The following is a 16,608-nucleotide window of genomic DNA, read 5'->3' on the forward strand; positions in this document are numbered from 1 at the left end:
GAAGGAATATTGGCCAGGATTTTCCCAATATCAACACCAATTTCTAAGAGTTTCAAGGAATACTACAAGAATAAGCATGAAGAAAAATATACTTAAACACATCATATTCAAACTGTTGACAACTCAAAATAAAGAAAATATATCAAGAGCAGCCAAAAAGAAAAAGCACATTATATTCTGGGAAAAAAATTATTAGAATGAAGCTTGACTTCTCTTCAGAAATAACAGAGACCAGAGACAACAGAATAACATTATTAAAAAATACTAAGAGAAAAAGAAATCAACCCTTAAGTTTATAGCCAACAAAAATATTGAGTGAATTTATTGCAAGTAGAGTTGCAATGTGAGAAATATTAAAAAAAAAATGTTCTTCAGGTTGAAGGAGAATGGTACCAGATGGAAATTGGGAACTGCATGAAGGAATGCGTAGCTCTGAAAATTAAAAATATGTGAGTCAATACAAAAGATTATTTCTTTTAAAATTATGTTTCTTAAAACTCAATTGACTATTACTAGCAAGAACATTCATTACCAAACACTGTGGAGGTATTAATCTTTATGGAATTAAAATATATAATAACAACTGGAAAAGCTGGAGTAAACAAATCTATTCTTCTGTAAGTTTTGCACAATATATGTAGCAAAACAGGACATTAATTTTAAGTAGACTGGAATATATTGTTAGCATATATTCAATCATTAAGAGAACAATGTAATAAAAAAGAAATAGCTAAAATTCCCAAAGAAAGGGTGAATTAAGCTACTAAAAAAGCAAAAGTCATGAAAAGAAGGAATAATAAAACAAACAACAAGTAAAACAATTAGAAAGCATCAAGATGCCCAGCTCACGCACAACTCCATTATTGGTTACATTAAACATAAACAAATGAAATGCTCTAATTAAAACCAGAGAGTCTCAGAATAAACAGTACATCGGAATTAAACACTATCTAAAAAGAGGCACATTTTTAAGTATAAAAACAAATCTAGGCTAAATTCAGAAGATGAAAGTATACAAAATGCCAAAAATCATGTGAAAGATAGACATATAATATTACAAGTCTCTATCATTTAATTTATATGGATTTTAAAAATATGCAAAACAAATTATGTTGATAGATATCAGAGTAATCTTGCTTCTGATGGTAGTGAGAAACTTAATGGAAAAAAAAACATAGGAAACTTACTTTGTTGACACAAATCTTCTGTACCTCAACAGGAGCTGCAGCAACACATATTCACACATTCATCAAAACTCACAAAATTGCACATTTAGGTCCTGTGTATGTTATTGTAAATATACATACTTCAATTAATACACATATGAGAAGATGATAAAGCAATTGTATGAAACAAATGCAATAAAACGAGCTGTAATAGTAAAAAAAAATTCACTATAAATTTATATGTTTCTGAGACCTCATATGAAAATAGATGAGGCAGTCACCAAAGGACATCAATTAAAAGAACAAGGAATGTTTCAAAAAATCAGAAGTTTCTGCTGTACCTTAACACTGTAAAGCAAATTTAAGTTAAAAAATAAATAAATAAAAACCAGCAAGAAATTCTTACCAGAGGAAATCTGTTGGGAAAACAAACAAAAGTGAAAAGAAGCATAAGCAAATTTTAATTAAAAGTTAGCTGAAAATAAGTTTCAATTGATTTAATGCATAAAGTACCTAAATTTTAACTACATCTAGATACTCCAAAATTTGGAAAGTAAGGCCTATAACAAAAAAGCAAAAATTCATATGAAATATCTCTCAATTTAAAAAACATTGTTATTGTTATTTGATTTAGTCATTAATTACATGTTTCTACAGTGACGAAAAATAAGATGAAATATTTCACTCAATACTAATTACTAATGAGATGTATCATATTTTTGGTAAATAATTTCTTGTGAGTTGTTATTCATTTTTATAGTCTCTTTCAATTATTCCTCCTTCAAGTTAAAAAATCTTAAAAGATCATTTTAAATAGAAGATATGCAAATACAATGAAACAAAATTTCATTTTTGTTACATCTTTCCAAAAATATCACAAATTGTTCATTTTTTCAAGTCTAAAAAATATACGTATCTCTCCAAATTGTTTTTTGATTTTTTTTCTAATTCTCCTATAAATGAATTAATGAAGTTAACCCCTACAATTTTTAGAGGAGAGTGATTAACCCCTTCTCACTCCACATGACTCTGGTGGATAAAATACCTTCTCCTTGGACTCAAGAATCGACACATGAGTAACCTAGCAAATTCAAATTTTCCCTAAGATTCCTCAGGGAGTGTTTTGAAAATTTCCTGGTATGACTACAAGGAAGGAAATTCTTGTGTTCATGTTTGCTCAGCCAACAGATATAAATTGAAGTTTCTGTGGGCATACGTGGTTATGTGGAAAAATATGGTCAGCAACCATACAAAGCAAAAGAATTGAGAAAAGGGGAAGGGAAAACATTTTAATAATGTTTGGTGAATTCTGAGTCCACCCCCATCTTTCCTTGTTCTGTAAGTTCTTAGATATCATGTTTTTGGTTTATTGGGCATTATGTTAGTCAGTGTTCCATGGCTGTATCAAATACCTGAAATAAAGAAAGTTAATAAGATAAAAAATTGTTTTTGCTCATAGTTTTGGAGGTTTCAGTTCCTGATCATTTGGCACCACTGCTTTGGGCCTGTGGCAAGGCAGCACACTATGGCTAAAACGTGGGCCAGTTAGGAAACTGAGAAAGGAAGAGGCCAGGGTCTCACTAGCCTCTTGAAGGACACAAGCCCATGACCTAACTTACATCCACTAGTATCCCATCCACCACCTCTAAGAACAGTGAGCTGAGGACCAAACCTTTAACATATGGGCCTATAAGGAAATTCCAGGTCCAAATTATAGCAGGCCTGTTTGAAGTGCATTCTTATCATTTGCTCTAGGTAAGTCCTACCTGCCATAACATTATTACTAAGAATCAGGTAACCTAGGTTTAATGTCAGTTCATAGGCCCCTCCTAAAAGTAAAAAAAACATGGGCAATTCAGTAAAACTTGATAGTTTTTTTTTCTTTTCTTCTTCTTATGAGGATTAATGTGAGCATTAATTTAATGCTTAGCACATTGCTGCAGAAACAGCAATAAATGTTCATTTATATTACTAACCTCATCATACCATTATCTTACCATCACTTCAGGTCATAAAATAGTGTTTAAAAGTTAATTAGACCATAATTTAATCAAGGGTTGTGCTTTATGATAATAAGTACACAGGGTTTTAGGTGATACACATTATTGCCTCTTATTTTAAATTAATCTTTATATTGTCCACACAAACATCCTAGGAATCCTGAAATCTGACATCCCAGATGTGAAGAGACATGCTTCACCATCTTTCTGAGGTTTCTGTACATTTATGTACCCACATATCTCCACATAACTTTCAGAATATCAGGACTGATATAAGTGGAATAACTATTAAAATTTTAATAAAATTAAAGACTTTTACTACAGTCTGTAATTCAGAAATTTCATTTTGTAGGGTATTCTTTACTGATGTTTAAATACACAGAACAATATCTAAGATATCTCAGAAAATAAATATTGTATAAAGCAGGACCCCTACTAAAAATTAGTGTATCACTGTCAATTTACATTTTATTATGAAAGCCCAAATTCAGGGTATATAAAAGTAATTAATGATGACCTAAAAACTCAGTATTTTAGAGTTACCACTTTTGTTTTGATAACTACTAATATTATCTTAATTATTTAATGCATTAAAATTGATAGTGGGTTATTAAAAAATATCCAGACATACAAATAACCCAAAGTATAATATTTATTCAAAAATAAATATTATATTTATAAGTAAGTTCATTAATTCCAATTCTGATTTTTGCATTTTCATCTGTTATCTAAATTTATAACTTATGACTTTTTTTAAAAAAGTGGCACAATTTAGTATATTCTCTTTAATATTAAATAACAATACTTTGGAATTTTAGAATAATTGTGAAATGCAAAATCACTTTATAAACTATGAGGCACTAACACTACCACATTATTAGTATGAGTATTCTTTTAAGCAAATTGTTAAATATAAGGCTATCCTTTGAAAAGCTGATGAAGGGAGATGGGATTTACAAGTGAAAATACAAAGAAAGAGTATTTGTTAGTATAGTAGTCTGAGGCTACACTAAGACTTCTTTACATTTAGATATGAAAAATTATACTTTATTAATGTCAAGATGAAATCCCGTGTATCAAAAACATTACAGGATAAGATATGCTACAAAGCAACCAGAATCAACGTAAAGATAGAATGAAAGCAAAGAATACATGATGACTATCCTCAATATGAGAACGAAAATAGAGCTATTTGCCTCATGTTTTGAGAATTTTTAGAGAAATATTTTATGAAAAAACAAGTTGAAAGATAATGCCATTGTGAACAAAAGAAATGGTTGTGATACTAGTTTGCAATGGTAGAATACTACTTTCATGGCTAATTTCTAGAGTTTGTGTTTGTTTTTTTTCTCATTCATATTTCAGAAGAAGACCATTTAATGAGTAGCCACTAGGTTTGAGCTTCTCCCTGAGCATACATGAACTAGGTGTCACAGATTATGGCATTCAATTTACACAGGTATGGGAATACCATCATTAATTACCCTTATTTGTAGATGGAGAAACTTCAAGAAAACAAAAAGTGTGTCCAAATTCAGACAGTGGGCAAATAGCAGAATCATGGCAAGTATGTCTGATTTCAATGTAAGTTTTAACTATATAACTGTTTTTTCTAGGAGCATGTATGTATGTGTCTATAGGAAAAAAAATTCTCTAAATAATAATAATAGTACAAGTTGCTTTACAGGAGTTCCAATTAAACATCATTTTCAGTCAGACGTGGATAAAAATATGAGTCTATGGTCTATATCATTAATTTTCATTATTCCTTTCAGCCTCATTTTCACACATGAACATACTATGATTTACAGTTTATATGGTCTTTTAAAAGCAATAAATAGTAAATGTGTCACTTCCTGTTTTAAAACAGTTCATGTACTGATATAGGTTCACTATGGTTTGATTATTAAAGTCCTCAGTGCAAATTTTAATTCTGGTAAATATGGGAATATTTTCATAATTCTAATAAAACACGTTATTGAACTGTGCTAATAATACGAGCTTGAAAATATTGTTTAGTACAACCAATTTTAATTGTGAAACTTTTCCTTCCTTGGAGTAATATAAATAATAAAATTAATGTAATGAAAAGTATGAATTCTATGAATCAGGTTATGATACAGATATAAGAGTGATTTTCTATCTCATCTGTGAATGTACAAAAATATCTTTTGTGTAGTCTAAAAAGGCAGCATATGTTAGCATAATCTACTCATTTTTCAACAAATATAATATTCCAGACTTTCTACCCAATAATAAAATTCCTAGATTTTACAAGGCTCATGAGCACATAGCCAAAGTGTCCTTCATGGTAAAGTGTGACTGTGTCACTATGCTCAATGTAAAGCTTCAGGTCCCATCATGGTAGAAACCAGAGTCTCCTTTTATTCCTACATGAAATTCAGATCTTGAACCATAAAGTGGAAGCTCTGTACTAAGAACAAAATCAAAAATTTGGGCCAGTGGACCCCTTTATGGAGGTAGTCTATCCACAAATATGAATAAAGTCAAGTCTCTCCAACTTTTATATGCATATAAGTCACCTGAGTATCCTATGGAAATTCAAATTTTCTTTGAGAAGAGCTTGGTGGGACCTATGATATTGCATGCCCATCAAGTTTCTAAAATTATTTACACTGTTAATCCAAGGAATAAATTCTGAATATGAAGAATGCAAGACATTTACTCATGGGCTGTTAGATGAGTGAGAGAGAAGCACCTATCTTGCCCAAACCATTGTTCAGTTGGTTTCTGGAGTGGTGGGGACCTTGAATACCAATTAACATAATGTGTGAATGTCCTAGTGCAGTGGCTTTCAGGACACTTTCAATAACTTATTAGCTTTACCTGTATCAGCACTATTGAATTAGTAGTTATTGAAAATAATGGTTTAATTTTAAAATCTTCAAGATTCTCTAACAACCTAAAAATTTTCTTCCATTTACATAATATTTTTTCTCTCTACTGGTATGCATTTACATATATTTATACAGGTACATGAACATAGTAAGTATTATAAATGTGTATATAATGTTCATATGTATGTGCATATGTATTATGTGCATCTTTATATTAAATAATAGCATTAAAAGCTATTATTTACAAGATAGTCTGTAATCACATTCATTTCTGTCATAAGTGATGTGTGAACCACAATCAAGATTTGAGAAATTCCTCAGAGATCAGATCTGAAGCACAGCCATTATGAATTGCCCATGCATTGAAATTTAACCTCTTATCCCCATGGAATACTCAAGGAATTAGTATTTGGTATTATTGGATCAGAATTTAAATATATGATTTAGCCATGGCTTTAAAGCAATTTAGATTGTAAATTATAAGATATCATGTACCCCAATTATACTATATAAATAATGCATGGGAAGGATAAAAGCAGAGAAAATTATTGGATCAGTAGTTTAAAAAGATCTAATTTGATATAATAATAATAAAAAAGTTCTATAAGGAAATCTTGTCTACATCACTAAATGAATTAAAATTTTTTAAAAATCTGCCTAGTAAAATAACTCTCTGATGGCTCATAAATGTTCCATAATTATTCAGAGAAATTCATATTTTCTAAATTCATATTTTCTAAAGATTAAATATCTTTAATAAAGATATTTCAGTGACCAATGCTACACCATTGCTAAACTATTCATGAAATAGTTTAGACATTGTCTATAAAGTAAACATGCATTGCACTATGTATTTCCAGTGATTGGGTATATTCATTTGAATTATTAAGTTTAATTTATATGAGCAGTGGACTCAAGGACAAAAAGCTGAGTAACAAATATATATATTTGCTTAGTGAGACATAATAAGGAAATGGACTTTTTGGCGTTGCTAAATGAAGGAAGAGTAGGCTTTAAAAAATTAAATGTAATTATTTTCATAAGGACAAATGACCTTAAAAGTACTCCTCTGAAACATTAAATAACTAATGAAAATTTATGTTAAACAACATGGTTGACACTGCAATAGTTTTAGTCTAAATAAATTTAGTTCTAGTTTTCATTTTCTGTCTTTTCTCTGCCTCCCTTTTTCACATGTCAAACCACTGTAATCTGACCTTTGCCACACCACTAAAATTGTCAGAGGCCAAAAGTAATATCTTAATTGCCATGTTGAATGAAAAACTTTCCACTCCATTTACTTCCCTGTAGCACACCTTCACTAAATTCTGTTCTGCAGAAGCTTCAGAAATTCTACCTTATGTAATTCCCTAACTACTTCCTTATTTCTTCTACCTACCCTCATCTTCCTCTGTCTGTCCCTTGAATACAGCTGGTTGTCTTTTCTGTCTTTCTGTCTTCTTATCCGACTTTGGTGGTTCTCAAACTTCTTTGATTCATGATACATTTAAGAGTTAAGTGAGTTATTACTCTTCTCTTCTGAGTAATAACTCTTCTCCCCTGAGAAAAACATACAAACACACCAAGCATCAAGTGCAACTTCAGGAGATTCATGAAGCCCCAAACCAAAATACACCATGTCTGAATTAAGACACCCTGCTCTGCACATTTCACACATTCACATTGCTGTTGTGATTGTGCATATGCTGACAAATCCCATAGTTCCTTTTTAGCTCAGTCCAATAGTACCCAGAATAATTCCAACTTTCAATTAGCTCCTTTACAAGGCTGATGATACCTAAAGTTTAGCATAAGTTAATTTGCCATAGTCCCTTCTGAAAACATCTATTCTGTCATGGTCGATGGTCCCATATCTAGTTAGAAATGTATTCATGTTTGTTATGTCCTTCTGCTTCACACCATATTATAGAATGAGTCACTCAGTCTGTTTTATTTATTTTTCTTTTGTAAAAATCTTACTTAATTTTGTTTGCAGCTGTCATCACTATCACTAGGCTCTGATCAGGATTTTGCATCTCCTAACATCTCCTAAATGATTACAACAGCATCTCTCCTCTTTTCATGACAGTCTTCTCCTCAGAGCCAGCAGATTGAATCAGTTTGACTCATTTAACAAGCTCTAATGATGCCCATGGTCTATGGGAGAAAAAGAAGAAAAGAAGGGAGTGCGGGATACAGAGAAAAAGGGGGGAAAGAAGAAATGGAAGGAGTGAAAGAAAGACAAGTTGAATGTCAGGCATCTATCTAATTCATGTACTAGGTACATCACGACATAATTTACACATACAATTTTTCTTCTAAAAACTAGTACAGGAAATTTAAGTCAAATATCTCTGTTTAAAAGATTGTGTTATTGCTATTGGATCTTAAGCCTTAGCAAATTCCAATCTTACCATATTATATGAGTCTTTGTTAGCAGAAACACCTAGACAGACAGATATCTGGGTTCCCGGCAGTCATGTCTAACTTCTTTATATCTTGCTCATTTTTCCTATGCAAAAAACTTACATATTCATTTTCTTCTTCTTAGATATAAAGGTAATCATATGATTTAGTTTTTTTTTTTTTTTGGTGGGGGATACTGGGAATTGAACTCAGGGGCACTCGACCACTGAGACACATCCCCAGCCCTATTTTGTATTTTATTTTTAGAGACAGGGTCTCACTGAGTTGCTTAGTACCTCACTTTTGCTGAGGTTGGCTTTGAACTCGTGATCCTCCTGCCTCAGCCTCTGGAGCCACTTGGATTGCAGGCATGATTTAGTTTTGAACAAAGAAACCACCAAGGGTCTTCTGGACAAGAATTTCCTCCATGGTAATGAGTTAGAGATATGTAACTATCCTCTTTTCTTTCTTACTTACTTTTCTGCTTTGGCCATTATAAGAACACACTGCCTAGAACCACAGCAATTGCTATTTGACCACAAGGTGATAAGCCCGAAGGTGAAAATCAACACTTTTTTTATGTTTGAGGGAAAAGTAAACACTCTTCCACTTTGAAGCTTTTGAATTCTTGACAACATCCACAAATCTTCAATTTCCTTCTGGATTGCATTTTGAGCAAATAAAAAGAAAAAAAAATTAAAAAACTTATTTTTAGTCTTTTAAACCATTGTTAATGGCTTCTTGACATGTAGCATAAACCATAATAAATGATATTCCTTTCTCATCTGTTGTAATTCTCACTGGTATACTTATTGGCAGGTAGAATTAATATCATTTCCCAATCGTAATAGGTATGTCTATACCTACATTGTTTTGTAGGACAATTTTCTGCTCATGTTCTCATCCCGTATTTATGTTTCTGAATATCTTTTATCTCCTCCTTTGATAGGCAGTCAGATCTCACCTCTAATCTGTCCTGTCTGTTATTGGTCCCTTGTATGTTAATAACAGTCCATTGGAGAAGGTGGGGATCACAATACAATGGACAAAGGAATTTTTAAAGTTCTATTTGTATGATTATCAATAATTTTAGATTCTGTTTAATCCAGGTTGAGGATTTTATTCATGTTTCCCCAGTTCTAACAAATACCCTTATTTGGAACACTAAAGGTGCTAGAAGAAAACATCAACTCAAGAACTTGAGTCATTATTTGGGTTTTATTTCAGATTTTCTTATAAGGTATTTGTTGTTATTTTTGTTTTTAAAGTGTAAAAATTATTTCAAAGAAATTTTTAGTATATTTTCAAAGATAATTCATTTCAAGTATGTTTAATATGACACTATTATACTTTAAATGAAGTATATTTAATAGAAAATTCATTTTCTCTGAAATAATAGGGGAATCTCTGGGCTTTGGCTTTGCATCAAAAGCACCATCTGATGTATTTTTAATTTTGCTTCCCCTTACTCTACAAGACAGGACCAAGTAGGTAAGCTTCCTGTCTATTTCCATAGTAAGTACGCATATTCTCTTACAAGATACTTTTCACTAAATTGGAATAGCCATTTAGTTTTTTCTCCTTCACTGGATTTTAAACTCCTTGAAGGCAAGGATTTGGTTTCATTTATTCTTGTATCACCCATACATGGCACAAAACCCTGTTTCACATTTACAAAAATTAAAGTTAATTTGCTTTAATTTTACTTGTAAATGATGATATAAAAATATTTTATATCTAAAATATAAGTATTCTTAAAAATTGAAGCTCAGACATGTTCATATAGCATTCCATCGTGTTGCTCATTAAACAGCTTTTGAAGATAAATTTCTCATTTTATTCATATCCCAGAATTTTATGACTATTCAGCACTGATAACTTTTAAGATGGTTAGGGTAGGCATAGATCTGAGTGGGCAATATTATCATTCATCCAGGGAAGACTATTTAGACATGGCAGGACTTAACCTTCCCTGGAGACCACACTCTACCTCTGAAACACATCACCACCACCAATTCCTATTTTCTCTTCTCGAAAATTACAAACCTCACCTCCCGCAAGGTATACAATTCCTGACAGTCTGGAAATCAGTAGTTATAAATTCTACTTCTAATGTGTAATTATTTGGTCCACACCCTAAAAAGATAGACTAGGTATTATAAAATGGCCTTCATTTAGTCAGTAGAAATATTTTTCACTGAATACAAAATAATATAGTTTGATATGCAAGGTTGTGAAAGCCTTTAAGTTGCTTTGTAAGTCATTCAAAAAAATCTTTTTATAGCTTTTCTTTCTTTTTTTTAAAGAGAGAGTGAGAGAGGAGAGATAGAGAGAGAATTTTTAATATTTTTTTTTAGTTCTCGGCGGAGACAACATCTTTGTTGGTATGTGGTGCTGAGGGTCGAACCTGGGCAGCACGCATGATGCCAGGCGAGCGCGCTACCGCTTGAGCCACATCCCCAGCCCTCAAAAAAATCTTTTTGATCATTGTTCTATGATTCACATGCTTGGACTATATTCTACCTTAGCTTATTATCCCTAACATTAATAACACTTGATTTTATGCATATTTTTTTAAAAATTCATTTCTGTTAGAAAGAAATAAAAAGGATAGCAGGTTGTCGAGTGAAGACTGACTGTCGGATCTTGGATTCTTATCCCTTTTCTGCGAACAGTTCCTATTATTAATGTATATTATTACTTCAAGTATGTCAGAAAGGGAGACAAACAGTCAGAGGCAGGGATTTCTTCCTAATTCACTCTGCCTAGCCAGCAAAATGTAACGCAAAATTATTCAGGGGAAAAATACAATTTTCTGTCATCTCTGTCATACACTGATAACAAAGCTACAGGCTAATATGTTTTGATATTTTTGTCACTCATTTATCATGTGACCTTTCATGCTATCATTAATATAGCTGAGGGACAGAGCAGATACACTAAAATAAGGGTGTGGAGAAGTCAGATTGCTTCTCTAACAACCAATGGTCAGTCACAGCAATTTATGCTTTTCTCCAGTATAGCCCTGACTGAAGAAGAGGAATTGTTATTAAAATTTGATATTACTGTCTAGGTTCTGCCACCTAGAATTTGCAACTTTTAGCAATGATGGGAATACTGGAGGGTTAATAAATTTCCCTTTGAATTATGATATTAATACAATACAACGTGCCTTTTCAGATATTCAGAGCATATATATGAAAAAATGCATCCTAGACATTTGAACATTGACTATTAGTCATATTCTGATTTGGTAAATCTAGAGAGCGCATTAAAATATTATTGCAGAAATTGCTCTGCATGTGTTCAGTGGAAAAAAAAATTGTTGATATTTTTAAAGTATAGATAAACCAAAATAATTTGTGGTACTGGAACACCCAGAAGTTTAATTCATCTTGTGTTTTCTTTGATGATAAATGATACCTGGTTTAAATTTGCATGCAGCCTAACACCATTTCTGACAATGGTCTGGTTTTTATGTTGCCCGTAGAGGCTGGACTGTTAAAATTCCAATATAAAACTAATTTATACTTGACATTAATGAGTTAAGAAATGTTTTATATAGTACATCAGGGCAGGAAACGAACTTTACAGGCTTATACTAAAATCAAATTATGTCTGAATACTACCATTATGTACAAAAATGAAAAATCCTTCCCCATTCATAGCTAAGTGCTAATACAAAACTCAATGTTTTTAATGTTTATATTAAGGCAACCAGTTTGATTTTTATGAAGAATCGAGAATACGAAACAAAGTATTAAAAATTTTAAAATATTCATATCTTCTAAAGGTTATGAAATAACTATAGGTTTTTGTTATACAATTATTAAAATTAATCTGAACTATCTTTTATTAAACAACAACAAAAATAATGATTCTGTCATTATTACTTTGAAAAATATATTTTAAATACAAATAAATCAGAAAATGACCTTTCTATAAGGAAAAAAAAACAGGAAGAAGTAAGGGTGACAGTTTTATATAGAGAAATTGTTAAGTAGGTCCCAAAGAGACTGTGAACATGTATAGTGAATTCCTAAATCTTATTATAATATGTATTATGTAGGTTGCAGAGCAGTTTTTTAGAATTGAAATTAACCATTAATCAGATCAAACAACTAGCTTGATTTAAAAAAAATCATTTTATTTTGCTTATTTTATATTTATTATGGCAAAATAATTTAAACTTCATACTTCTAAGCAACTTTGTTTAAACAATCATGTATGCTTATTTTATTGGAAATATATTCTACCTGTACTTTGAATTTTATTAGGAATATTTTATTGTATTTTTATCACATTTTATGATTTAAAATGTATGCATCTGTGAAAGTATGTTTATATCATGGACAAATGTAGAGCATTTTAGTAAAATAATATATCAATGTATCCATATTAATTAATAAGGAATTTCAGAAAATGTTTAATTTTATAACTCATGAAATTTATTTCATTGATAGCTTCTAAAATCTTCATTAGCAAATACAAACTCTTTAAAATAATTATGTAAACAAATTATAGCATTTGATTTTTATCAGATGACACATAAAATAAATGCCCTTTAATATAATGTTGAAGCCTCACTTTGTATCCTTTCATTATACTGTACTCAAGCAAGGATTTGCCAAGATGAACTTTCATATAAGTTCTCTATCAAGAGAAAATAACTTTCACAAGGGAAGTGAGCTCCAATTATTGAGGGTCAGAGCAAATTCAGTATATGCCTCGTTCATCCCTTGAATCCTGTGAACAGATTATTCACCAAAGTGAATTTTACAAAATTCCACTTTTTCATTTATATCACAGGAAGGAAAGAAGCTGGTTATGAGAAGAAAGTAGAATAGGTTAGGGAAAAGACAATGAATTGGAAGGGTTTTATTCTCAGAAGGTAAATATCTTGCATATAAAGCAAAGACATCCAAGGAAATTTGTAATGAGTCATTCCAGAAGGGAATTCTAAATGGCTTAGTGTCTGAGGGATGCAAACTTAATACATAAATGCTTGCCTAGTTGCCATTTAAGACAAATTATGGAAATAGGCCACCATTAGCATAATTTAAAGGAGTTTATTATTTTTCCACATACACAAATCTCATCAAATAAAATATCATAATGATTTTGTGACAATCTTCAAAAAACTACATGTTGCTATATATACAGATATATTTTCCCCCACCCCTCTGTTGGAGATAGAGCACTGGATGGGGAGGGAGGAAAAACTAAATAGAGAACAAGATGCTAAGTTAAGCTTCTACACATAGCGATAGAGGAAAAAAATGTGTTCTGCCTTTATTGTAATTGTAACATTATTAGAAACCTATGAAATTATTATTTTTTTCAATGGTATGATATTATGCTTAACAGAAAACCATGATTTCAAGTCTGGTATTTCTGTTTGCATGTAAATATAGCTGGAGTCACAAACAAAGCCAGCAACCTCACATACTTGCCTTCAGTGGTAAAGGATGGAAAGCCTGCCTGCTACCAATCAGCAAGTGGTTGCTATGGTTACAAGGTCAGGAAATATGCCTTTTCCCCAGTTGTCCAAGGCTTGCACATGTCACTTTTGAAACTATGAATTTTATATACAGGTCAGGAGATGCATACCAAAGAAATAAACAGTGAACTGGACCATAATGACAACTAACGTTCAAAAGTCCTTGGATTTTTAAATATCTAGGCATACACATTCTGGTATTTTGAATGGATTGGATTTTGATTGTTATATATTTTTTGAATTTTTTTTTCATCTAATGAAATTTCAGTCAGTAGCTTCAAATTATATAAAAATATTACAAGCAAATATCAATAAGCTGTTTCAAAAAAGTGTTCTCCTTTTTGATTCCAAAAATTATCTTAAATGGGAGCACTGGAATATTATGAAAATATAATGTCATGGAAATTGTAAATAGAGTGTAAAAACTGCTCTATGGAAATATAATTGTTATGTTTCTCTGTAAACATGGTGTTAAAGCTATTGTTAAAGAGGAGTTTTTTTTCTTTCTTAAAAGATAAACGTTCCTGTGTCCATCATGTTAAGTTTGTGAGTTTTTAAAAATACATTATTTAAAGACAAATTGCATATTAGCAAATAATGAAAAAATAACCTTGTTTGTGAATCAATGAAAATGTGTTGGGTAAATTAGTCACAGACCTCACAAGTGAATTAATGCTTTGCATTATATAAAGCAAGTCAAGGGAATTTGATAATATCTGTTGGCATTATTTTTAGGAAGAAATTTCCTTCTATAATAATTTGTTTCTAATATTCTATTAGTAATAATGTTATATTTTATTAAATAAATTAAGTATAGGTTTTGTGTTTTAATTTAAAGAAATGATCTTTATTCTCGTACTGTGAAATATGTGCCATTTCATAAAAGCTAGGCAATTTTTTTTTAATGTAGAAGATTTGCTTAAAGTGAAATGGTTCAATATTATTTAGAAAGTACAAAGTAGTTTCAATACAAATGTGGTTTACCTGTGTAAATATACATATTTTTATAAAAAAATCTTTATTTTTATGGAATATGAGGTGATACCTTTCCATTTGAAGTATGACCACTGTATGATTAAAATAATATAATTTGACAAATATCTCACATATTATAAATGATTCTCAGGTGATTAAACAATATTATAAGAATTGCAACTTTACAACAGATATTTTCACAAAAGAAACCACTCATTTTGCAGATCTTTTTAATTTGAAGTAGATTCTACATTGTATTAATTGATACTAAAAGCTTTCAAATAGGCCTAAAATACAGAGAAAACAATATTGCCTTTCTTTCTCTCGTTCTTTCTTTTCTTTTTCCTGGATGGCTGCTTTTGTTCAAATGAACATTTCTCTTTCTCTCTTTCTCTCTCTCCCTCTGCCCCCCCCCTTTTTCTTTTAGGTAAGGAAAGATTAGTCCTTACCTGATAACAATCCTTCCCATTTTTTTTAACTGAAAGCAGCATTCAAATGAGAAACTAAGTACATTTCTTTTCAACAGGCAATTTACCCCATGATGAGATATGCTTTCACTTATTTTTCTTTGACATTCTAGCATCTAGCAGCACAGCAGGTATCTGGAGGTTAGGCTTCAAATAAAGGATAACTACATTCTTACATTAATAGATGCCATTGTATGACTATGTCATATTATTGTAGCATTTAGTTCCTTTAATTGTGCTTTTAAAATTATACATGATAAGCTGATACAGACAAAGAGAGAAAAATATCAAAATCAATTCAGTTGTCATTATTTGTACACATCTGCGTACATATACATCTAGCTGTTCCCCAGGCATATGTTTCTGAGCAATTAAGAAAATGTTTAACAGTTTGTTTGTATGTCACAGGGCTCCAAATATTTAAATTTCACTGAATTGACACATTATACATTGTATTTCTTATGGGGACAGAAAATACTCAACTATAAAGCATCATCATATTGCATTTCTCAATATTAGGAATTTTAATTTTTGAAATTAAAATGTAAATAGATTTTCTCACCAAAATTATCATTTGAATTTCATTTAGTTTACATAGAAATGTTAATGCTGTTTTTTTTCTTTCTTCTCTTTATAGAGTTTCTCTAAAAGACTGTTTTATGCTATCTTATGAGCCTTTTCCCCTTTTTATGGTGACCTTTCTGTATGGCCAAATGAGTCCAGGGTATATGTCTTGTGGCCTGTGTGCAACCTTGCCCATTAGCCAGTCCCCAAACCTTTGATGTGAACCATCAGCCCTACGATTTCTGTGGTTCATTCATTTTTGTGTTTCTCTAACGATCTCTGCCCTGGCTCTGAATCCTGCCTTTATTGTAGACAGAACTGACAACAGGCAGCCTTGTCTTTCATTTCCTTGATGTACTTTGTACTGTGGTATGGCTTTTGTTAGTATTGATGCAAACATTACCATAAACCACCACCTAGGGACTAGAAACAATTGACTAACTGTTTTCAAATCCAATACACTTAAGTTGATCAGACACAAAGTTTAAGTACAGTTAGCTATAACAGCACCAATTCTGTGTGGTCTCAGTCTCTCTAGACTACAAAATAAAGGTCAGTGGAATGTGGATGCTTATGTCAAGACAGTCTGCAATGAAATTTATTCAAGAGATGAATATTGGACCAAGAACTCATTCCTTCACTTCCTCAATGTAGAACTGCCAATTATATTTC

The sequence above is a fragment of the Spermophilus citellus genome (genome assembly GCF_964194105.1).
Source record: "Spermophilus citellus genome assembly, chromosome: 14".
NCBI lineage: Eukaryota > Metazoa > Chordata > Mammalia > Rodentia > Sciuridae > Spermophilus > Spermophilus citellus.